Source organism: Argopecten irradians, unplaced genomic scaffold (assembly GCF_041381155.1).
Source record: "Argopecten irradians isolate NY unplaced genomic scaffold, Ai_NY scaffold_0108, whole genome shotgun sequence".
In the NCBI taxonomy this organism is placed as follows: Eukaryota; Metazoa; Mollusca; class Bivalvia; order Pectinida; family Pectinidae; genus Argopecten; species Argopecten irradians.
The window spans coordinates 16,596-44,484 of NW_027187575.1; the positions used below are offsets into that span (position 1 = coordinate 16,596).

General features: G+C 32.0%; 1 pseudogene; it reads left to right on the top strand.

Moving 5' to 3' along the window:
• LOC138311777 (uncharacterized) lies at window positions 1-26,181 on the top strand (annotated as a pseudogene).
• Window positions 26,182-27,889: the final 1,708 nt, after the last annotated feature.

The following is a 27,889-nucleotide window of genomic DNA, read 5'->3' on the forward strand; positions in this document are numbered from 1 at the left end:
ATGCCCCACGCACCGTCTGAGCAATTTCTTGCGGATATCATTTTAAACCCCTATGTCAACATATCCCGAGTTACCTCAGAGACGACATGGATTTCATCGCACAACTCCCGAACGAAGTTAATGATAGAGGCAATTCTAGTGAGTTTCGATGTGACAAGTTATACACAAACATACCACACGAACTCGGTATTGAAGCCAATACGCTTCTGGGACGAACAAACATTCAAAGCATATGGATCCAAGATTTCAAATTATAGAATTCATAATTGAAGCTATGAAACTGATTCTCCAGAATGATTATATTTTTAGCTTCAATGGAAAACATTATCTACAAACCAAGCGGCGACAGCAATGGGCACCGAAGTCGCTCCGACATACACGCAAATTTGGTGATGGGATATTCTTGAAACAACAGCTCTATGACAAATTGAGGGCAAACTTTTTGCGAGACATTCGTCAACTACGTAAAAAAATGTGTTGGGAAAAGCAATCTTATTTGTAATCCTATTATTACATTTTGACAAGGTTCAAAACAGATTTTAGAAACATTACACAACATGAAGAATAAACCTAAACACGTCCATATCAATTTACCATATACCCAAATCGAAAACAGAACAAGCCCTATTTTAGATGATTTTTTTTTTATAGTGCAAAAAAATCGGGAAATATAGTCATTTTAAACGACTTGTGTATCTAACAACGCACACCGCAGATACGCCACCAATTATTTTAGAAACTATTACGGTTCCCATGTCCCCCCATCCAAACTCACACGACAAAAAGCAAATAAATCATAAACCCTTTTTTTTCTTGCCTTCGCCAGAAGACACGTTATATTGTTTCAATTGGTTAGTATCCGAACTAAGACCAAACGAGAAAAAAAGAGTGATTGAATGAAACTCCGCCGTATATTTCCTTTTGAGAAAACAACAATTGTACCCCATTGCATTAAACTAAACACTACATTATTGATTGACTCCGGGCCAAGAGTTCCTATACCGATTAATTAATTTAACGGGTGAAAAGCCCAAAGTCCTCACCCACGTATAAACAAAAAATAGTACCGTCTCGTGGGAGTCACACAAATTAACCCCAGTCCCATTCAAAATATCGATAGAAACGGGCCAACACAGAACATTAATTTTCCCCAATTCAAACATCAAATATGCCAAAAGAATGCAACAACCCTCCTGTCAAGAAATCTGGCGCGAATCCATCAAAGTAAAGGGACAGCCCGCCTAAAATTGTGAAAAGTATACTAACTAAGTTAACCGATTTTAATGATTCAGATGGAAATTGGCACCTACACGGAGACAGAAATTGTGGAGACACACGGATGGATGGGGAAACCTGCAAATTTAACACCATCCACGAAAGGTGACCAAAACACATTCTTAAAAAGACTTGGGAAAAAAAGTAACCGCCCTCAATAAATAATTTTTGAGTTAATTGCAACAAGCAAAAAACTTACTTACTGTGATTTGTAAATTGATTCCCACAATGGTAAAAAAAATCTTAACATAGAACCAAATCAATGTATATGCATCTGAGTGAGGAGTTCCGCCCCGAGTATTTTACATAATCAGTATATTGACGCTCCACCAGAAAACACGGAAAATTCCCAACTCAGAGCAAAACACCTCTGCACAACATGGTGTTAAGGCTATTTATTACTATATTCCCCTATTTTTTATTAACATGGATGTGGAAAGATTTTCTCTTGGGATTTTACAAAAACAGACCTCCTTGCAAAGAAAATATGTATTTTGCGAAAATTTTATTAAAGACCCATTGTTATTGAACTCTGGTCCAGTAATAAGTTTCATATATTTCGATTAGATATAAATAATTTTTTTTAAATAATATGATGTGATATACCTGTATCCTAAATTTTTACTGACAATTACCCTTATAACCACCCCTGCGAGTAATTGTCCCCCCCTATTATGAAACGACATCCAATTTAACTATGGACGTCCCCCCCCCCCCCATATCATTTGTAATCTAAAGAGCCAAAATTAAATATGAAATCAATCCGCGGCCCCTTGAAATGGACTGAAAATACTGAAAACCGTTTTTTAGCGAAAAATGCGCGATGCCCGTGTTTTTTTGATTATATTTTATCTTTTCTATATAAATTATATATTTTATGATATACCCTTACCCCGGAATATGAAAGATATTTCCCAGCGATCCCGATTTCGGAGTCAAAGTATGCACGTCGGCTTATTTCCGTTCTATAAATAGCCATTTCCCCGAAACAGAATTACAATATCCCGTGGAATTGGCCCGTATTTTTTGTTATTTGCGATATTTTTTAACGTTTGAATAAACATTGCCAAATATTTTCCAAAATAACATAGTTTTTAATTTTTTGAAAAACTTATTTCCCTAATCCAGGTATAGAGAAGAACGTTTTTATTTTTTTTGTAGGAAGTCCAAAAAAACCCTAATAAATCTATGGAAATTTGTAATGATTTAGTCCCCCCTCTAATAATAATATGGACCCCGAGCCCAGGTTGTTCCTTCTGTGGTCTACTAACTTATAATGGCGTCCTCTTGTATAATAATTATAATTTATAATGTGCTGCGCATGTCTTACAACGACGGAAGTCGAAAAAAAAAAGCGAAAATTCAATGCTTTTGCATTTTTCGCTTTTTCGCGTTTTTTCCAAACACGAAAAAAAAAAAGCGGAAAAAGCCCCCAAAAAAAACACGAAAAAATCGACGGTAATGGATTTTTTCGCTTTTTTTTTCGGCATTTTCCTTTTTTCGTTTTTTTTTTTTTGGCTTTTTTTCGCTTTTTTTTCGCTTTGCATTTTTTTTTATTTTCGCCTTTTTCGCTTTTTTTGATTTCCTTCCGTTTGGAAAATGTAACAAGCGAAAATCCAATGTTTGCTTTTTCGAATTTTTTTTTTTTTATCACGAAAAAAAGCGAAAAAGCAAAAAAAAAAAAAAAAAAAAAAAAAAAACAACACGAGAAAGTGACGGAATGGATTTTCCACCGCTTTTTCGTTTTTCGTTTTTTTTGGCTTTTTTTTGGCTTTTTTTTTTTTAGCTTTGCATTTTTTTCGCTTTTTTCTTTTCTGCTTTTTTTTTGCGTTGGAACAAAGTGCAAAAAAAGCGAAAAAGTAAACGTCGGATTTTCGCTTTTTCGCAATTTTTTTTTTTTTTTTCCAACGCGGAAAAGCGAAAAAGCGAAAATGGCACAAATCACAAACAGCCACCATAAAATGCAATATTAACATTTTTGCATAAGAGCAGTGAATTTCAAAAATATGCCGCTGACGTTTTTTCAATTCGCGAATTTAAAGTTCAAACCACAGATATAGCGAACATGAAATCTGCGATATTAACCACTATACAATATCTAAATGCCTACAGCGACTCTCATTGGTCATTGTCATCCTCATTTGATTCCGATTGTTTTGCATATAAGTTTCGACTTCAAATTAGTTTTTATGTTAGCATAAGTTCTTTTAATTTTGAACAGTGATAACAGGTTGATTTTTTAATTTCTATATCTAAATATATTACAATTTACCTAAATGTTTTTGGTCTCATATGTAAATTACAATGTTTTTTATTTTTCCCCCTGGTAGAAAAGATACAGGTATGTCTGATTAGCCTCAAAGAAAAATATTAAGAAGAGACACATCTTGATCGTCCACTGTAAAAACGATAAATTTAAAACATTAATGGGATAAAATAAAATTTAAAACATAGACAAAACAACAGACCCCCCCACTAATACCACATCTAACTGAAACTAATATGCTTAAATACTGCCAGTGGAAAACACAAGAAGCACGTTGTGTATATAAGTGACGTCCGAGCAACAGGTAAGAGTTTATCCACTTGGCCCAATCATTATGGTTTTTTACCACTGAATAAAAAAATTACTGGGAACAGCCCTATGAAAAAAAATGTCTTTGTCAACTTTAATCCCCCAGATTTTTTAACACACAATCAACCTTTATAAAAAAGTTTTTTAACTTAAGTATTATAATTAAGAAATAATCCTTATTTTCACGATGTTACATATCATATTTTATAAAATAACCAATAAACATTAAAGATAAACGCTGGGTGCGGTTTTTTTTTATAATTTCGGAATCTGTTTTTTCCAAGGTAAGTCTGATCTATATGTGTTGATTTTTTCAAATACAGGTGTGTTTTTTTTTTTTTTATACATTTTTAGTTTTTGAATTCCCTCCATATTAAGTTTGTTTGATGATTTTGCACAGTAAAAAAGTTTTTTGTAGTGTTTTGAAAAATGGTTAAAATTTAAACATAATTAAAGGTTATAAGTGAACTTTGTGTCCTGGTTTTTTTGGGCTTTTAATTACGATCGTATGAAAATTGTAATAATCTGTAAAAAACCCAAAACATTTTTGTTGGAATAAAATTATAACTTGATAACTAAGACGTGGGCAAACAATTTCAAGTTGAAACTTTTATAAGATTATTATCCGATGTGTCCCCCCCCCCATGTCGTTAGAGAAAATATCAACCAATCGCATGTTTTAAAAATCCCCACACTTACTACAACAGACATAACTCCCCAATGTGTAATTCCTACACGTTAAAAATATTTTGATAATCTATAAAATCTAAATTAATAGCGGGAAAAGTTGAGCAAACGTACACTTCTTTTTTTGATGGTGTCTCAAAGTGGCAGGCTTTATTATCATTTTTTTTCCATACGAAAAAAACCCTGTGACCCTATTCTTTGTTAGTGAACATAAGTTTTTTTTTTACAACACGAAAACGCGTATGTGCAATTCCGTTAACCCAATGTAGAGGTGTATCAGGTAGATTATGCGGTTAAAGAAAACCAAACCCCAACTGATCCTCCAACCTTTAACGATAAACTTTCCAGACGTATACACAATGTTTTAGTTTATTCTTTATGGTTTAACTGTCCCCCTTTTCTTATCATATACCTTCCTTGACAATGAATCGTTCCTTTTTTATTATGTGATAACAAAAAAAATGAATATCTAAATAGTCCCCCCCCCTTAATTTCAATAAAAGATTCAATAATTCTTTGTGGTACCCCATTTTAAAAAAATGCGCACATTATATTTAATGCCCACATTAAAAAAAATAAATATGAAACGATTAAGCAATAACCAATAACACACATAGTTAAATATTTGTTTTTAATGTCTGGAAAGCGTTCAAGGCCATTATGCATTTCGAGATAAGAGTTACAATTTAACAAACATAATAATAATAATGAAAAAAAAATATATCAAGCAACAATTTATCATTCGTATAATTAGAAGTAGAAAAAACCTGAAAATTGCATGAGAAATGGACCTAATTTGAAATATAAAAGTGCATGTATGAAGAGACGTAAATGCAGTAAAGAAAAAACAATTTTCCATACAACATAATTTGTTGCAAATTCTTAGTATATGGTAAATACAAGAAAGTGACATAGGGTATTGCATATCTAAAAAAGTGTTTTTTTGTTATATAACTCTCATAACAGCTGATCTAAAATTATTTCTGCAGTCGTATTTTTATTCTTGTTATATTAAAAGAGGAAAGTTTTTTTGCGATCAATCATTGCTATGATTTCTGTTTCCGAAACTGAATATTATATAAGTAGGAATCTTCTCAACTTTCTTATATGGATCTATGCAAAAATTGGAGTTCATACCAAAGTTAAAGTAGAATAAAATATTTGACTGTGTTCTTGACGTTTAACTATCGCAAAATCAAAGATTTGACGCTATGAGAATTTTACCGGAGTCTCATTGTTTTAACAATACGAACAACAATAATCTAAAGGAATATCTGCTAAATTGGTTGTCTGATCAATGATGATAAACCAGGCCATGTCATGAAAAAATAATGGTAAACACAGTCAATTTATTCTATCTGCTGAAAAAATAGCAACATATTAAGCAACCATAACATAATAATTATGAAGATAAATTTACCGAAATTTTTTACTATTTTTGATAGTTTCAACGCTTATCTTGGAGGATAGAAGAAAAATGGTTGCTATTTCTAAACCTAGCACAAAAACTGCGGATCATTTTATTGTTTTTTTTTTGATTTTTGTTCCAATATTTGTTCCCTTTTTAGCATTTCTTGTCTACAAAATATTTAACTACATTAAATGCAAAAAAATAAAAAAGTTTTGCAATTTCACATATATAATCCTTATATTTTCATCCCACTCAAAATTTAAATGATTAACCGTACCAATAAATAAGGCACAGCATAAAAACGTTACGATGACGATTTAACTGGACAAATTAAAAAAAAGAGTGAAATTTTGCCTCTCGGCAAAGCGTAAAGCACACATTTTAAAAATGACCGCCAAAACACAATGTTGGTCTTTTTACTTAACATTTTTGGATAAAGATTCTACAAAATGTTGCTGTCTAATTTCTACTGCATTCTATGTATTGCAACTTGCCACAAATATTGAAACCATTAGTTTTTGAAAATCAAAAAAAAACTCTTCGATCAAAGAGGACTGAAATTTTAGCAGAGAAGATACTAAGAATAGGTGCAAACCATGATATGGGAAATTTTTGCGTACGGTTCAAAGTGACGAATCTGTGGGGTCTGAATTCTAAGATCGTATCCACGTTTTTTTTTTAACCAAACATTTTTTTGATTGACTTTTACCTAAGAACGTGATTTAATGATATGATGTATAGGAGTTTTTAAAAGGGACAATTCAGTCTAAATTTACATTTAAAATTTGCACATATATCGGAAAAACAAACCAGTTCTAATGGAAATTAGATTAGTTGGTTTTACTGTGATAACACTGAAGTGAAATGTATGTGAAAAAGTTCAAACTCTGCTTGCTGTCCGCCATTACACATAGTGTGATCGACATCTTGTATGCCGAACCCTTGCCCTTGCCAGTGTAGTAAAGAAAGTTTTGTCTAGAACTATTCAATATCGCTCTTACAGTAGTGTGTTTACGTTATTAGGTGCATGTTCTTGTTTAAATATAATTTCCCCTACTCTTCAGTAGTTATGTATTGCAATTTGTAACGTGTGTGACATTGGCTCGGTTATGGATACAGCATACATGTTATACCTGCTTAATCGTATTGATCAACGATTTGGAATTTCAACGGTATCAATCAAAATACTTAACAATGTCGTGAATTTTGTCAATATTTCTTGTTATATTTTTCATAGGAAATGTAGGACAATACATTTATGTCATATTTTGCTTCATGGTTATGTAACAGAATTAGCCTCATTAAATTGTCCCTTAAAATATACCCCATATATACACACAATTCATTATCAGTTTACATAAAAAATCTCCTGATTACAGAGAAGAAAATAGGGTGTAATTGTGAATCAAATACGACGATTTTTGTGTAAGCTCACAGTGCAAGTTTGGAATAATTTAGATTAGAGACTATATATTCGCCAAGGTAGTCATTTAATCTATCTGCATTCCAATGCAATTGTTGGCCTCTACATTAATCGACACATGGGTCTAACACCTAGCAATCTAACGGTAGAACACCTGTCAACACTATATATCACAATACAAAAACCTGTTTTTACATTAGTGGTTTTGTCTAAGCAGGGAGATGTCAACTTCACTAAGATTCATTTATCTTAGTTTAGGTTTAATTACATGTGCCTCAAAAATAAAATTATCTAACAATTAAATAAAAAAACAAAAAACCAAAAACAACCAAATAGATTCAAATAATCAAACCAAATCGAAACAAGCTTAACTATGATTTATCTTCCATTCACATAGAAATTGACCTTATGGAGAATTAACCTTTCATAACACCTCGAGTTTCTTCCATATATATAAAATCAGCATGACTACCCGTGTTAGAATGCTTTGTGTATAGTGATGTGTGTTGTATTAGTTGTATTTGTAGACTGGGGGATACACTAAATGCTCTCAAATGAGTGCAATGCTTATTTCTAATTCGCAAACTTTATATAGGATCCACGAGCGCATTGGAATGCAAATAGAGTAAGATCTAGAATTTGTTTTACATATGCATGCAATCAATTCTGTAATTGGACTATACGAGTCTGTTGAATGGACAATAAAGGAACAAAAGTAATCTGTTTGACTCAATTAAGAATACAACATCCTATTTTTACACTGGTAACTAGGTGGCCTACAAGACAAATTGCTCTTCAACTTCCTAAGAAATGATGATCGATAATAACACGTGACATCTTAAACTACTACACACGAATGTCTTTAATGTGCATTGTCAGCTTTGAATATTTTATGAAAGCTAACAAATATTTATAGATAATGAGTTCTCATATCTTTAATTCAGCAGATCCTTTTGATGTGAACAATGTATATATCAACTTTTGTTACACGAATTTCATTTTAAGTATTCTAGCCAATTTTTATTAACTATAACTATATTTTCTGTTAGAGCACTCAAATGGAATGTTTCGTCATAGATCGAAAACAATAAATGCACACTATTTCCAATGCCAAAAGATTCAGAAATAACTAAAGTCATCAGTCATAATTCAAGAAAAAGGTTAAAATATATGTATTTTGATACTGGGTTATGACTTTGAATAAATAATATGCAAATAAGAACATTCATGTTTCAAACTATGGAAGCTTTGCTACTCATAACTCTCTTCTCAATTGATCGTTCTAAAAACATTTCAAAGAAAGCACATTTGTGGCCTATACATTTGATATTGTTCTGATGCAATTTATACCTTTAACAAAGATGAAAATAAAATATGTTTAACTGTACTATTCTAGTGATTTTTCAAGGGTTTCTTTTTCCGAATCAATAGGCAACGTCAATGTCCTCTACATTGTGACGTCACGATAACGTCGGGGTTTGACACCATTCTCGGATTTTTTTCCATGGTTGTATACAAAAAAAAGTATTGGCCAATCAGAAAGAGCCGGATTTAGTATGAAAAACAAAGAAAAAATAATTATTGACTTGTATATCAACTAATAGCTAGTGTTTTCTGTGGGTTTTATGTATAGCCAATCATTAAAAAGAAAAGACGGACGCAGATGTTGAATTCAGAATTAAAATAGGATAAAGGAAATTTTGGTTAAAGGTAATTATTTCAAGTGAGAAAACAAATATTTCAAGAAATTTACTTAGAACTAAAACTGTTGATAATTTCTCTAATGTATGTAGATATAATTGTAATGCTATAAAATTAAAACGTGAATAATTACATTGTATCTCATTCTGGCAGTACTCATATATTAATTAAGTAAAAAATGTAAGAACAAAAATAAACCGTTTACATTTTACCTTTTTTTATAATGGGTGAATGTTTTTTTGAGAATTTTCTTTATGTATAGTTTTAATGTTTTCACCAACAAATAACATTACCTAAAACTTGCTTGCGATGTTTAAGACTGTTATATTTTTTGGAAACATTTAAGCATTAAATATCTTTTCATCATCAGTTTAGTTAAACTGTTTATCACTTGAGGTGAAAAAATAAATAAGTCTCCTTGTGGACCTTAGGCTAAACGTCCTGAATTATTTGTCCAGCATTTATATATTGTAGCACAGGAGGGCATAACTCGGACGGCACCAAAACTAGGACAGTTTCGTTAAAATCAATGAAATATACACTATCATATGTCATTATGTCACTAGAAAAGGCAAGTTATTATTGTCAAATGACGTAATTGATAATACTCTGTATCAGGACAGTTAAACGATATCAATGATGAGGTATTGCTGCAAATCATATATAATCATTTACATTATGAATTAATATATTTTGGTGCTTAACTTACAAGAAGAAAATATCTAAATATCGCATCATATTTAGATCCGTTATTACATGTTTATGTTATCAGGGTAGTCTTGTAAATGGACAGCATATAAAATACACAAAATGCACATCGCTATAATAGATTTTTTTTAATTTATTTATCAATCACACACATCGAAAACATTCATTATTTAAATACTCGATAGGAAGGTGAATGTAAAACGCAGTTATCGTTCCTTCGGCTAGACACATGACGTCATATATGCATGTGCTGTATTATGACTACTCCAATCGGGTGATCGGTAGTGTAGTGATTAAGCCACTCACCATTCACCTACGCGACTGGGGTTCGATTCCCGACATTTTCCTACTCGAAGATCCCTCGGGCGCTTCCATCCGAGCCATCGAAAATTATTTATTTCTATTTTTCGCAATCGATGTACAAAAAGATAAAGTATAAATTTATATTTACTCCAAATCACTCGTCGTACCCGGAAACGATGTTAAATTTATTATTATCATATTTTCCTTAAACCTACCACAAAAATGTTCTGTGTCGATTACACTTGCACTGACATTTGGTATGGCTGATTTGATCATTATAACAAATAATGGATATCTGCATCTAGAAAAGCGCTATTAGAGGCAGCTTATGTTATAGCATGTATATCTCATGGAAATTATCACTAGATTTAATACCGTTATTTGTTTTCATTTTGGTCAAGCGTTGATGTTTTTCTGAATGTGTTTTTGATTATTTTGTATTTACCCATACAATTGGTTAACAGACGCACATTTTCTGTCATTTTTGACGATGAGATTAACATAGTACAATAGATGCTGGGAAGTAATCGCATGTGATTACTTGTTTAATCTCTGCAGAGGAAACTTTGAATCTATAAATAAATTGTTACGTCAGCGTCACAGTATATCTCGCTATTAAAAATACGTTACATTTTGTAGTCCAAAACTACACTTACACCGAAAATCTGCTGTGATGCTTCACCATAGCACATACAAAAATATGTGTTTTAAGTAAACTCATCCAGGTTGTCATTTGGTATTAGTTTTCATGTAAAATATGAATAAATATAACACTACAAATAAACAAGTCACTAAAAACAAGTTGTTTCTCTCGATGATTTAGTACTTTTATTGACATAAACGGAAAGAGGGCGCGGAGAAAGAGTGAACTAATTAAACATGCCGGCAATAGACATGTAAATTGTGGACGGCATCATTTATTAATTGCAAGGTACTTATATTGTTTGTTATCGGAAAATGGTAATTTATTGGTATGGCAAAGGATCTCTTTGGATCTCTTTGAGATTGGCTTAGTTTCTCTGGTATTTGTTGTGATGTTGTTTTTCTTCCAGTCACCAGTTCGGCCCAACTTTGCTTGTGTTTTCGACAATTTCCTCGATAGTGAGCTAAACATTTTACAGACGAAAATGTATGCCGTTTTTTTTTCATAGTCCTGGATCAAGAAGAGCTTTACATATGTTATTCACCACCAAAAAGTTACCATCATTTTGAGATTTTCAATACTTAAAGCAGTACTGTTAAAAATCATTATGACAACATATTATACAGTTCAGTAAAACGAGTACATAGGTCTGATCATTAATCCAGGTTGTGATATACATTCTTTACAGTGTATAGTATGTGTTACATTTCTTTTAATAAGTGTATAGTAATTTTTGCAGGTTTTGTTTCCATCTAAATATATATATACTTGCTAGGCTTGTTCACTATACGCAAGTACTAGCCGATTTTGTTTACCATAACTGCATGGTAACATTGAACTTTAAAACTTGCGTATGAAAATGTTACACATAAAGGGGCTACTTTTTTATAAGAAACACTTGGCTTTGGTTACACTTTGACGCAACATTACGTGTATATCATTGTTTTTTTTCATAGAATTTTGGAAAAAAATGTAAAGAATACATTTATGTTTTACATTAATATATGATACAAATATTTTTAAAAGATCAACGATTGTATAAAGAAACGAGAAAAAAATATCCCGACCCGGGGCGACGTGCAGGCTTTCATTCTTGTTAAAAATGATGGATGTCAAATGTTAAACATTACCCTGTCTGAGTCTTTTTGACGGGCGTTTGCGATTTAAACGATTGTGTAATTTTTTATACAATGGGATTTGACGGTTTCCAACTTAACGGGCGTGAGACCCTCTGACAGAGCTATGTCAGTTATAAACATATTCTCTTGCCTTTGTTCTTTGAGAATTTAATCATGTGTATTATAAAACATGCACTGCTAGTAATCCACGCGTTGACAGTCACATGTCACCACAAATACATTGTATTCATCGAACACAAGTGAAGTTGTTCCATCTATAGATGGCGATGGATCTAAGCGTAGATTATATAATCACCTGGCTCCGAAGGATGTAATATCGTCAAGTTAGATGACAATCTCAAACACATTAAGCTACTTGAACACCGGTGTTTTGACAACTTCGGCAAACTCCAGTGTGAAAGCGTGCGTCAGCTTCGCCTCGCTGCACAATAACGGTCATCAAGTTCACACATGTGACCGAGTTAAAATACTTTATGTTATTACGCTATATATTAACTTTTAGCAAAATTGAATATATATTTAAAGTTCTGATCTGATTAAATAAAATTATCTCTGAAATTTACTTTGTTTGTCATGTTTATTTTACACTAAAATATTGAACTTTTTTGTCGTCGCGGATGAATAATTCTACCTTACGTGAAGAGTCATCATTCGCTGTTCAATTGAGTAAGCTCCTTCCACTTTTGACCGACTTTTATTGAATAATTACGTCTCTTTCAAATGACGATTTTATTGCTTAAAATATAAATAAAAAACCGTGTGAGTGTAAAGTTAGGTATTGGACTTCTTTTTCATGTTAACCATATATTCTTAGAGGAATTGCTCCATACAAACATGGTTAACATAAAAACGAAATTCAATCCCTATATAGGTAATGCATAAAAACAAGAACTTTACAGTGCATAATTCAGTAAATAACATTCATAAGTATAAGGCATCGTAAATGTTTATCTGTCCATTTGAATGATTTTTTACAACTTGATAAGTAAGTCTAATGGATTTTAATAAATTACCGAATAAAATATAGCGTGTCAAAATTTCCGTCAAATTTCCGCACATGTTACTATAACAATACTATACTCGGTAAATACATTTAAACACATGATCAATGAAAACGTTATCATTTTATTAACATAATTATACGAATTGTTATGATGAACTTCAAACAGTTCTAATCACCGACGAAAGTAAGTTTTTGATGCTTCAGACTATTTTTTTCAAAAATGTCTCATTTCGACGTTTATGTATGTATTGTTAAATGTATATATGAGAGCATTCTGTGCAGTTAATTGCTTGTTTGATAACTTATGTTTCATTATTAACATCCGTAGTTTGGTACAATAGCCATTGAGACGTTTTTACAACTGCCCCCACATTGTTGTTCATGACATTGAACATAGATGTATTATCGATTCGATCCCTAATATTCGGACCAATCCACTTAATGGGGAGAAAGTTAATGATATGTACAGTTTTGGTACTCTCCTGTGAAGTAAAATTTTCCATAACAACAGTAACCAAAAGACGCAAAATAGAAACTAAAGAAAGTTACATTCTGGTGTGAAGATTGCCATTTTTAAGTAATACCTAGTATTATTGAATGTGTTTTTTTTAAATATATAGTCTTCGGAGATATATTCTTGAAGAAAAACGTTGAAAATGTACATTGTATGTGCAAACGCCGTGTCGACCGGTGCAGGTATAGCACTGCAACCACTGTTACGTCATCGGAATAATCGGTTTCCAACAATGTATAATGTTTTACAACACTGTATATATTGTTCATCAGGTTACTGAATCATACGGCGACCATTTTATAATTTTATTTATCCTGTACGTACAAGTTAGATGTTAACCTGTAAATACAAGATAGAAGGCAGCTAAACACTGAGCTTGATTTATGCATCTGGAAGCCTGCACAATATTTGTTATATATATTATGCGGATGAGTTTGTAAGAGTTATTTCCCTTTGTTATCTATTGCCAGGACGTAAAAATTAAGCAAGTAGCAAAGGATCATGGAAAGCATTCTGCCATTGCACGCCTGAAAAAAATTTGTCAACAAATTTTAAATTCCTGATTTTCACACATTTCATCAGTTATTTTCACCCACCCACAACCTCTCATTAATTATAATTCAATGTCTTTTGTATAACATTGTTTTCCTTACATGTATGTAGCTTCTATAATGTGGCGGTGGAGTTTGGCAACCCCCACACAGGCTTTTGGTTATATTTTTTGTGTTTGTTATATCGATGCTTTGATTTTCCTATGTTTTATAAATTTCCTTATGTGTTATAAGGGGCTTGTTATGCTATGGCTATGCAATGTGTATGTTGAAATTAATAGATTGAATATTAGATTAAAAATGTCGCCATATATTTCAACATGGTGGCCATGTTCATTCAAATCCTTGTTAATGTTTTTTTGTGACAGGATTGAAGATGCATCAATAAAATTATATAGTGGCCCTAATACGCCGCCGTAGAGTCGTGATTCCATGTATACACAAATAACGGAAAATTGTCGAAGATGTTCATTCTTATTATATATGTTGAAGATCTAGTCTTGCGTGTTCTAACCTTTGAGCCCTCAATAAGAAGATAAATTATAAACGTATAGTGAATTTCGGACGCCTTTCCTCCCGCTGTGTTAAAAAGCTTAATAATTAAGTAGTTTACACATGTATGAGAGAGAGAGATAAATACATCATCGTGGTAAGAACATCCCCCTGCCTATTAGGGAAATAAAAATCGTTACTACCTGAACACTGACCTGCTTAGTATATGGATGCTGCAAAAATGTACAAATTACCTTTAACCCGCCTCTATCTACAGTACATCTGTATCATATATGTACATCCAACGATTACGAATACCGAGAAAGATAATTATTTTTGTCCTTATCTGGAGAAAACGATGTGTCGTCCTTGCTGTATTTCAGGCCCTAGATTAGATAACGTATTTTTTATGCAGATTGAAATGATTTTATATTAAAGTAAAGGAATTCTTTAAAATGCAACAATGCCAGTATACCCCATGCAATTCTTCCTATATAACAATGACAGCTAATATTTTCATATTTAACGCATTTTTCTAGATCAGCAGTTCTTATTCATAACCGTCGTGGTTTTGTCATCCGATGTAATATTTTTTACGTTTATACGAATTAATAAAGGTAACAATACTTTACTTAGAAAAGATCACTACCGATCAGGTGAATGCAAAATCCTAAGTTAACAACATGACACATTTTATTATTATTATTGATATTATAAATTATAGATAGTTATATTTCTTATCTGATTTTAAAGTATCATTTCAAATAAAATATTCATAATGAGCATTTTTTCTTACTGATTGATTTGAAGATTGTACAATGGTCGATGTATTCTTTGGTCAGTTAAAGAAAGAATGTTATGTTATCTATCAGTTTTATTACTGTAAAATTATATAAATAGTAAACACTCAATGCTTTATGATAACGCCATGCAGATGAGGTATTTAGGTAATCATAATGAAATTGTATTGTTAACATGGTGGTCTTCGTGACTGAATTTCACAATTATTAAAGAGTAAATCATTTCAATACGTATATTTTGCCAGAAAAATCTACTCGTGAATGGCACTGTACCATTTAGGCTTCAACAAAAACAGTGTAATATATTTTTTTTCATTTTCTAAAAAATGAAAGAAAACAGAAATGGAATACAAGCAAACGTAACAACTACATAAACAAGAACCATCGCATTCTTCAAATTATTGCCGAGAAGTATAACTTTGTCTTTATTAAAATATATTTACCTGCATATAAAATTGCAATATGATTTATATCAATCTAAATAGATATACTAGAGTGAATATGATATCCTACCTGTAACGTCTACCTGTAGGTATATATACTGCGCAAAAATCCAGGTAGTCTGTTTTTATGATCTTCTGATAAGAGGTTCCTGAAACACAACACTGATTTGTAGTATTTTGTATCATTTATTGTAGGCTACAAAGAAATACAAAGAAGTATTCATGAGATATAATGTTGGGAAAACATCCATGTGAAACCTTCAAACGGATCAGATGTGTTAATGTGCACATGTGTTTAGTGAAACATCAACATCGCATTAAAAATGATAGCCTTATAATGATTGATAGCGTAATGCACGGTCTTTTTCTTCTTGTGAAGCAGCGGACAAGTATCTCAAAGTGATAGGCTTATCATTTCTCATATGGAAACTGTGATCATTCTGATAGTTTATCACATGAAATTAATACATTCCTGTTCTAATTGTGAGTGACAGGTAGATTTAGGCCATCATCTCACATTTACCTGGAATTTCAGACGCTACACTATTTATTTTCATTATTTTACAATACATTTCATTATCGTTTATCATTGAATTCTTTTATTCTGTTATACCGTATTGACCAAGTTCTCTTTAAGTGATTAGAAAAAAAAATGAATATCGAATCAACCGTAATCAAATAATAGTCATCTTTTATGTTGCGTACCCCCAATGGAACTGCGATTTTTTATATTCAATTACACACACTGTTTTTTTTTTTAAATCAAATATTATGCGATTAAGCAATAGCCGTAACACACATAGCCAGGACTGTTTTGAATATCCGGAAAGCGTTCAAGGATATTATGCATTTTGACATTAGAGTTACATTCTAAAACAAAACCAACTTCATGGAACAGTCTATCAGTCGTAATAAGAAGCAGAAAACCGAAATTGCATGTCAAACGTAATCATTTGAAAATCCTCAGTACAGTACGAAGATTTACGCCGTATCAGAATGTGTTTCAATTCCTAATAGTTAATGTTTTTCTTTGTTTTCATAATAAATAATTGGTCGATTCCTTTTTTTCATATCACTATGAACAAAAATCCGAAAAATGGCGCGAAAAACCCGAACGTTATCGTGGGCGTCGCAATAGAAATATCGAGGTTGCGTATGGATTTGGGAAAAAATAAATCCCTTGGAAAATCAATTGAATCGTTCGATATTATGTGTAAACGTTTTTAATTTTATCAAGTAGTCCGAAAAAATTTATTATAAGCATTCATATAACTATTTTTTAATTCCAGAGCTTTTGTTTGCAAACTTTTGTGAGAATCCGCTAGAGTTTTTACAAACAGAATTTCTTTTATAACCCTATTTGATGAATACAAGAAGTTTACCTACAGATACTAGAATGTTTCTTGTAATATAATATTCATCATGACTGTCCTAGCCGTTTGCTCTTTGCTCTAGTTGTCTTCAAACACACCCAGCCGTCTATGATATAATACTAGTCAACATTACACATCACAAACACAGAGTTCTAACCTGCTACCTTCAGTTCTGTCTTTCTAGGGGATATTTTATTAGCATCACCAAGCGTGTTTTAAGTGTGTTTTCAAAACAAAAATTACACATCAAGAATGAACCAAAATAGTTAATCCATATCCAAAGCAGTTGATAGAGTTGTCTTTCATTAATGATATGTTATCAAAAGTGCACTGTATCGAAGATATCGTTATCAGGGCAGTTGGAATGTAAGTAGAGAAGTAATATATTGGTTTTGAAATACAAAGGAGATATCTCATTTATGATTATTTAAACAATCATGTGTTTGTCATATGGTATGTTGTAACTGGAATATGAGTCTATTGAACTATGGGTCTGTTGAACTACGGGTCTGTTGAAGTACGGGTCTGTTGAACAATAAATAAAAAGAATATGCGTGATCATCAGTAATTAATCTGTTAAGACACTTTGGTCGACAGCATCCTTTGGAAAGAGGACCGATATAACAGGGGACATAAAAATATATTTGTTTTTCATCTCAACACGAACATGTTTTAACCTTTAAACTAACAAATATCTAGATACTTATTTGTTACATCGTCCATTCATAAGATTCCCTTTTGATGTCAACAATATATATATCAAACCACGTGTACTCCAGATAATCGAGTTTTATCGTATACTGTTGAAGAATGGGGAGAAGTAGGTTTAGACTCGAGTAAATGAAAACTAGCAGTATATTTTTTCCAGTGAGTACTTAAAGCAATCTTTTCACATCACATCATGTTCTAGCCGATTCTTTTTAACTCTTAACAGCAAAAGTTATTTTTTTCTGTGAGATTACTCAAATGGAGTGTTCCGTCAGGGAAGGAAAACAATGAATGTCAATTATTCCAATGCTAATTATAAAATTAAACATACATGTATTTAAGACTACTTGTGACTCTCATAAAAGATATTCAAATAACAACAGTTCATGTTATATGCTATGGAAACATTACAACCCATTATCTCTTCTCAATCGTTTATAGAAGATATAAATCAGAAACAAATGTTAAACCTACATTTATGTTTAACTTTGAAGTTTCTATTTAGGAGGTTGTGCAAGTAGGCTTATAAGATTACACAATGAATGATGTATCGTTACATTGCCACGTCTGATCCATACAAATAGATATAAATAAATACCACAATACTTTGATGACAAATACAAAGTTTTATTGCTCCGGACATCTTTTCGAAGCGGACAAAAGGAAAGCAAATAAACAAGTAAGATTTGTTCCAATTTATAAATAAAAAGAGAGAGAGAGAGAGAGAAAGAGAAAAAAAGAAAAACATGTAGTATATGAACTGTATCAGATAATGTATTGCTGGAAAATCCTACAAAAATATGACACTTCTATGTCGGGCAGGTACAATTTTTTTTGTTTTTGTATTGATCTGATATCGTATATTGCTTTTGATCTAGTAGTTTAAAGGCCTTTATATTGGCTATATGGATGTTGAATCCTCACTCGACAGTCTACTTTATGTGATCTATAAAGGACAATGTATAGAATCGCTGGAAGAAAATTTTAAAAAGTGTCTGCCTACAAACACTGGAAAAGAAAAGTGTCCGTTAATTTTACGATGCGAAATTCACAGCGTCACGCTACTTGTATGTAATCTATATAATAGTCTCGATATCAAAAAAGTTCCAGAACAAGATAATTTTCTTAGATGTGCATTTTTTAACATTACCAAGTCACCATAGTAAGGACTGCTTTTTACTCTTATGAAAACGTTCGAACACTAATATCTTTGGACAATTAGTACATTAAATTATCTTCTTCATATTAGTTTTGTTTTATTGTTTTCTGTTTATCGATTTAGAAGAAAAAATGAAAACATCTCCTTGTGCTTAAACCTTCAGAATGTATAGTCTTTTGATTCTTACTTCTCATAGATAAAAAGAAATACGGTATAAGTGCTAAGGCAACAAATGTTTATAGAAGTTGTAATCCTATCTATGGTATGGTAATATTTTTCCCACTTATACGGCTTCTTTTACTAGTCGTACTCTTATCAGCCATTGATTAAGTTAATACTAGTATGATAAATGCAAAACCACTTTTGATAAGATTGTACGTTCCTTCTTCATTTCAGGTTCTCATTGTCAGCTGACTAAAAATAACAAAACATCTTAAACACAAAAGGTTTCTTTATAAAACCAGCATGAAATAGGGATTCAGAGTGTTTAACTGTTTGCCACGTTAAAATATTTGTTGTTTTTCTTTTAAAATTTAAAATACACATAAGCAACACTAAAAGTATGTAATGATTATACTTTATAAACAATTGAGATCGATCAGCAAACTATTCGTCTTTTAAAAATTCTTAACAAACGTAGTTTTAATATGTCCACGGGTGTAGAGATCGTAAGTGATCGTAACCGCTGGAATACCGAGGATGCAACTAGGGTTCTCGGCACGTGTTTTGAGGTTTCGTGTACTCGATATATGTAGAATCATCTGTATCTTTCGGATTTCTTTGTTTCGTTGTAAATTGTCCACAAACATTGTAATATGTGTAACCAGGTTATACACCAGGTACTAGAAGTGTTTGATTAGTTTGCGTAGGATTTTTTAAAAGCGTTATCTTTTTTTTCAAATTAAAAAAATAAGATAAGATAAAGGCATACCACTCCTATCATTTGTGATGATCAGTGATATCAGTCTACCAGGTAAAGCAAGAGAGGACGATATTGATTCCAGATAAATGCCTTGCTTGTCAATTTGGTTATCTCTTTTCATTCTGTGAGGTAACATCGTGTAATTCATTTAAGCATTGATGTCACTATTTTTTTAACTTCATTGGGGTATGAAAGAAATTTTGTTTGCAAACTGTGTGAATCCGCGTATAATGTTTCTTAAAATCAAATAGTTACATCAATGCTTATAATTAATAAATACGCAATATCGACGTATCTATTGTGACGTCATGATACGCCCGGTTTTTCGCGCCATTCTCAAAACAAGTATGAAAACAATTTAGAAATTAATCATATGTAATAATAATTGAATTATTATTATAAATGATTATTATAAAGCTAAAACAGATGTTCTCAACAAGTGACACTGCTGTTTATCATAGTTTGTCAGACTCGAGTTAAGTTTAATTCTGAATTTTTGAAGAGACAACAGCCTTAAGCAGTCATCAGATGTTTCTCACAACTCATTCAGTGAAGCTAAGCGCCACATAATGGCATCATACATATCTTTCCACCATTAAACTATAGTTACCCAAATACAGAGTCAATATGCTGTTATTCATACTTATGATAAGCAGCTACCTATTACAAACGCAATTTACAGAACATTCGTATGCTATAAAGTATTATAATACTGAAAGCAAAATCCGAATCAATGAGTTTGATAATGATCAATGGAGAATCTTACATGGGTGCTTACCAAACCTGAGGTATAAAAAGGATATTCAACTTCTACGTGTATGTATACACATGATTTTTCCCATTGTTGAATCATGCATTGTGTTGTGATGAAATTGCTGTTATCGTGGTATGTCTTGGCCGTTTATGGTAGAGAGTCATACCTATATCAGCCCCCCCTGTTTAGGTCTAGCTTAATTTTATATATGGCTGATTTTATACACGTATCGGTTTATATAACTAATCTATTATCTGAATAATCACTACAAATTTTAAATAATCATATAATTTGTTATATTTTCATTTTTAACCGTTTAATATGATTTGACCTCATAACAGCATATAAAATTGAATGCAACAGTATCGCGTGATAAAACTTAAGACCGTTTAAAACACATTGACTTTTATTTTTCCATTACGTTAACCAGACATTGGGGATTCTTATTGCTTGGTTAGATATTTATTTTAAAGCTTGAAATTCTATATCAATGTAGATATTTTTATATTTATTTTGAAACCAATGACACCTGTATATTCTGCAATTTCATTAGAGAAAATTTATTTTTGAAATATAAGTCATGGGACACAAATTGTCCTAACCAATATCTTCGTATATCTAGGAGGTGATGGGAAATGACGTATAATATCAGTTTTTCGAATTTTATACCATTGACAGCTAATATTCTCATATTTAACCACTTTTTTTTCTGGATCAGTAGTTCTGATTTATAACCAGTCGTGGTTCTGGGAATATTCTGATTTGCTGTATGTGTGTACGAGCGCTTTGTACAAATTATTAAAGCTAACAAGATATTTTGCTAAGAAAAGATCACTACCGATACGGAAGAAAGCGAATATCCTAAGATCACAAGCATGATATAGACCACACCTATATCTTTGTGGCTTCAAATTATTCCAAATAAAAAAAAGTTTTCATAACGAGTTTGCCTTTTTAATTGATTGGAATAATAGGCAATGATCGATAAATTTTCGGCCAATTAAAAACTTAAAGTAATGAACTATATGATTAAAATGTAAATCGTATAGTAAAGAATAGGTAATGGTTAATACAGATATCTTCATATGTCAGCTATTTTGTATTTAGTTATATTAAATTGAAAACCATCCATTAGGAAATAATCCCTATGACATTGTACTGTTAACATTGTCGTCTATCTGGCTGGAATGCGCAGTTAGCAAAGAGGCGACATCACGAGATGACATTGTATTTTTTGTCAGTTATCTGTACACTTGAATCTGACAACCATCATTTGATAGGTGTAAAAAAAATGTGATCCATATTTCAGTTTTCAATAGGTAATGGATTAAGACCCGAATCAACAAAGAATAAACATAATTTATGCTTTCATGTAACAAGCCAAAATAGACTAGAAAGTAACAAATTGTCACTAGTCATTTAATGTAAAGTGGTAACTTATAAATTGTAAATTTTCAAATTGAAAAGTTATTTTAATCAATTAAAATAAAATAAAAAAGAGTTGACTATTGTTTCAATCCCTTAGTCGGGACGGTCATAACTGCCGGTATTAACAGTGGTTTAGTGCGCCCCACCTCCCAGGTTAGTCAGTATTTTATGTCTTTCAGAATAAGATGTGGAGATAATGCAAGAATTGTAGTATATGGGACTACAACAGGCTTTGCGCTTCGAGGTTTTTATCACATACTTTATCAGCGTATGCGTTCTAGGTTAAAATCATCATCTCCTACCCATTACCTTGGTCGCGACCAGTTATCGTGGTGTACCAGTTTATCGTGATCGTGCTAATATTCTACGACACGCGCAGTTTCCCGAAGTCGGAGCCAGCTGAGGAAGAAGTTGCAATGGTAAGATTACGGTCCGTCAAAAAATCAGGTTTTTTTAAATACCTTGTTTATAACAGTATCCAGAAGGCATTTTTTCCTATTCTTAAAATCCCCATGTGTGCCTTGGGGGCGGTGATAATACACAGTAATGGCCATGCATTCACAAACAAATCGTTGTTTTTGTTTACATCAGCGTCTGTAAAATTGACGTCGCATCTCTGTATCCAAGCGTGCGCGCGCTAGGGGTGGGGTAACTCTGATTTTATACCTTGCGCAGTGGTCTTGCTCAAGTCCAAAAAACGAAGCAATTTTGTGATAGTTTTTTAATAATGGTGAAATATAACACAATGTCATAATATTTTTTGATGCATAGGATTGATAAATAAACACATTAAATAAAATAAATAAATAGGAAATGAAATAAATAAATACTAAAAAGTAAAAAATAAATAAATAATGAATTAATAAGTAAAATATGAAGTGAAATAAAAAAAAAAAAAAAAAAACATTTGAAAAAATTAAATTCTGACAACACACAACACACAAAAATAAAGAAATCTGTTTTTGTTAACGACATGCACAAACATGCATGTATACAAAATGTTGAGTTTTTGAAATTATATATTTTTTTAGACATGAACTTTAATCATAGACTTATTTCATAGATCAAACCACTCACTATCTGTAATTCCAAGGCTGTGGATTGAAATGAAAAATAGCAATAAAACAAAGCTTTGCCATAATTATGTTAGTGTAAAGTCATAAGAAATAAAGATACATTTGAACAATAAACTGTTACACCGGCCCAAACATGGGGTATCATAAGTTGATATTAATACCAATCGGGGTGGGAGATAAATTGAATGGTACCAGGCACCGTATGTATTAATTTCATTACGTTATGTTCATATTTTTATTTTTCATTTAGCACAAACGAAAGAAGTACACACCAACCCAATTTTCTTCAGCCATAGCTGCTGTTAAAAACAGACACAAGGACATAAGAAAAAACACCCCAGACACGAGACAGAGGACGGACCAGGATGTTTAACCAAACCGTCATGGACAACTTTTTTAAAACATACGGTAACTATTTACATTGTAGTATATATTTTGTTTTGAGTCCCATGTTACAATTATTAAATTTTTTACATTATCTCCAAGATTGAAAATTGATTATGGCCATTATTATACTTATTATATAATATCACAGTTTCTAAAAACATAATGATGCTTGAATTGTTAAAACAAAATAATTTATTAACTTTAGAAGAAACAGTAGACAGATTAAACTTAAGAGATCGTCCAGAACAGATATTCAATCGAAACTGGCTTCGTCCAGAAACAGGGCAGCGAAGGGAGGAAGGCCATTGGCATTAGAGTGTACAATGCATACAGCAGCAGGTATGTTGTATTCAAATATAATTCTGAAGAAAATGCATTCAGAGAAAACAGTCATTAATATTTGAATATGAAAACATTAAAATTGTCTCCTTGTAAATTTTGATGAAAAATTATTTTTGTTCTTAAATAAAAAAAAAATGTAATTTTTACAGCTTCACACCTTTGACCATGTGACCAGAAGGCCCTTCCCCACCGCCCCTATCGAGAGGATGTACCTAGAACGTGGCTTTTTTGGTGTCTCAGAATCTGGTAAGCATTAAAAAAGCATTAAATTCGGAAGAAATTTAAAAATATACCAGTTTCTAATCTCAGTCGATCACATCTTTGCCCAAAGAAATAAAATAGCATCACTAGACCAAATGATTTCACACAATAAATGTACATGTCTTTCAAAATAAATTGTCCTTCTGTAGTATTATAAATTATATACATTTATAGAAGAAATTGAAAATGTATCCATGTTTTATGTCCTATTAGGATACATGGATGCCGACTTGTTTAAATGTTGATTAATAGACATTTTCAGTGAACCGAGTAATATATACACAAAAAATTATGACTATTTAGTTTATCATTGGGTATTTGTCATTATAACTGTTTTATTATCATTACTAATTCTAATCCATAACAGATAGAGATGCTTGCATTTCCCGCCCATACCACACACTTGCTCCAACCCCTAGACGTTAGCATTTTCGGACCATTAAAAGACAAAATGAAGTCTTTGGCCACTTCACTTTCATTAGCAACACCAACATGATGGTCTGTAAGGCCAGTTTACCACCTTTGTTATCATATGGAATTGACCGGACTTGCTCTCCTGTCCTTGTGAAAGCTGCATTCAGGTATGTATATACAGTTATCCTTGTTCCCCAGTAGAGTTTACGTGTACATGTATGTGTTCCAGTAGAGGAATTTGTTTATACATTATGTAAATACTTAATTAATATATTATTTATGCAATACATCAATAAGCAATTACCAATTAGTTTTAATGTACATGAATTGCACTTCTTTTATATAGAAAGTCTGGTTTAATTCCCTTCAATCCGAGTGTTATTGACAAGACAATGCTGCTACCAGAAGATTTTCAAAGAAAAGAGAAAGGTAAGTGAAATTTAATTACGTAACTTGCAAATCAAAGATTTAATGTAACAATTTTTGATAAATTTTAAATCAGTTTGAATTGATCATTTACAACTTTAATTTTCTAAGTAGCATTATGTATCATTTGGGTTCTGATTGGTAAATTCCTTGTTACAGAACCAACATCGGAAACTCCAGTCCCTGAAAGACAATCAGATGAGCACAATGAAGGTACATATATACTAGGATCTTAAACTTATCTCACATTTAGGTCATGGTTGTATGAAACTTATGAAAAAAATTAATGCATTCACTGAATATTTGTTACAATTTCTAAATTATCATGTAATCATCATGTAATGTTACATAATATAAACTAATTGGTTCCACTTTTGTGAAGTGTATACACTGATTCCAAAAATACATGTACATATGTCTGTAAAGAGCATATCAGATTATATTCATTTCTATCTTATTGTAGAGGAAAATGCTGTGAGCCAGGCTTCAATTCAAGACGTCCCTACTGATCCACATGAAAGTAAGTCACAATACTCAATGCAACAACTTTTGAAAGTTTAAGGAATATGTGTCATTCAGACTTCATTATTATTACATCACCACCTCTGTTTTAATTCCAGAACAGCCATCAACATGCAGCCAATGTGGATCTTCCACCAGACCACATCCCATAGAGGCGGTGAGGAATCTTCCACCCATTCTACAATCCATTTTCCTTACCCCCTCCTTGCCAAAAGCTGACCAGAAGAAGAAGAGGAGGGTGGTATTGGATGCGCGTGTCATTACTGGTGACAATGTTAAATCAGCTTAAAAAAAGAAAAGGAGGCGAAGGAAAAGAGGGAAGGGATAGAAAGAAGAAAGAGAGAAAGAGAGGAAAAGAGAAATAAAAAAGTTCAAAGAGTGTATGTGGTAAGAAAAAGAAAGTTAGGCATGAAGGGAGTGATGATGAGGAGGAGGAGAATGTTGTGTGTGGTGTGTGTGTGCATTGAGAGATCCAGATGATGAAGAGGTCTCTACATCATGGATCATGTGTGATGTTTGTGATGTGTGGTACCACACTGTGTGTGTAGAGTGTAATGAGGAGGAAGAGAATTTCATTTGTAATGCATGTTAAATCTGGATAATTTATTAGCAGCTAAGTGTGTATACATAAATGCAGATGTCAACATATAATATACTTGTTGAAAAAATAAAACTAAACAACAAACTTTAGCTTCCTACACTAGGAACAATGTACATCTGTATACCTGTATCTGTAGCCAACAAATTTAATGGATTAATTTATTTCAGTAAATGATTTTTTTATGGCTGTCTCTGAATCAAATATTGTGTATAAATGTTGCTATTGTTTCAATGATTTTGAATTTCAAATATATGCATTATTTTAATCACCTATTTTAGCAAATATTTGATGATGTTTGGTTTTAGTATTGCCTAATAGAAAAGCGTTTGTGAATGTCATGTAGATGTAGCTGTGGTTTAAACATGAAGAAAAGTGAAAAAATGATAATAACATATTGATCACAAATCACAAAGTTTTTTGTTGTTCCTTAATATACCTGGTAAACCCTAATCTCTCTCTAATCAAGCTCTTTTGATTGATTGAATGATGCATCCTTGTTCCGGTTATAATCGATCCGTGATCAAACTTAATCTGTAGTCCGCTTTATTTTTTTTACTGAAATGCTCGAACGTCGGTGAAGCCACCCCAAAGGAGCATGGGATGGATTTCGCCGAGAGGACGCAGGCCCGTGTTGACGGAGAAAACAACAGCTTTTATTTTATAATGTAACCATGGGATATCAAAGGTATTTGTTGTGAGAAGTTATACAACACTATTTGTTTTTAGATTATATATTTTGATCGAGCTTACTTGCGTATGCATCGTAAAATTCTACTAAGTTGAAAAATCACGATAACTGGTACAGTCGATGTCGGGAACAGGTCCGATTTAATGCATGCATTGTCCGCCAATATTTCGTATGATTCAACTCAAATATAAAAAAATGAATGTTATTTCCGAAACTTCTTGGACTAAAGATAGTTCATGCGAATTTTAAGTCTTCAAAGATCGCTACTTTTTTAATAAATCAAAAAAAAAAAAAAAAACGAAAAAATCACGATAACTAGTCGCGACCCAGTACTGGAGGGAATTACTATTGTAACTGATGTAATTAATGTAGTTTGATGTTGTTATAACGTTAACATAGTCAAATCATAAGATGGCGATTTCTGGGCTAGTATTCGTTTCATAAATTATTTCCGTAATAGTGTATCAATCTCTCAAAAAATACATGATACCTACCTAATAAGGGTTTAAGCATATTTTGATAACTTCAATAATTACACACAAAAAGATTATCATTCTAAGTTACAATTGCGTACTTTTAAGTTACAGTAATGATAATTTACGGTAACTTCACACGAAAATAGCAATTGAAATATTTCAAGTTACTCGATAAATGTATGCATGGGTACGTAGAAGGTGTTAGGAGCTGCCCTAAATTAAAAACAATTTTTAAAGGTCATAATAACTACCTGTAATAATGAACGGAAATCCTCACTGATGACAAAAACTCCCTTGTACGTACCGCAGCTCTAGTTGTATACAAATTGCTATGAAAATTGCTTACCAAACACTCTGCAGGTGCCGATTTTATTTTTGTTGAAATATATGTAAATATGTGAACATGTGTGATATGTACTTTGTGATTTTAACAAAATTTCACTCTTTTTGACAATAGACACAACAATCAACAGCAACATCGTCCAAATTGGTTGTTGATATACATGTATTAACAAAATCAGTAAATGCTCTGAAAAATAATGGTAACATACATCCAATTAGTTCTCTTTATTGACAATAGCAGCATAAAATATCTATAACTCTAACATTACGTGTATGTGATGGCACATGTGTATTTGTGTAATTGAATCTGCGAACGACGAATATGTCTCCTCCTGTGAGAGG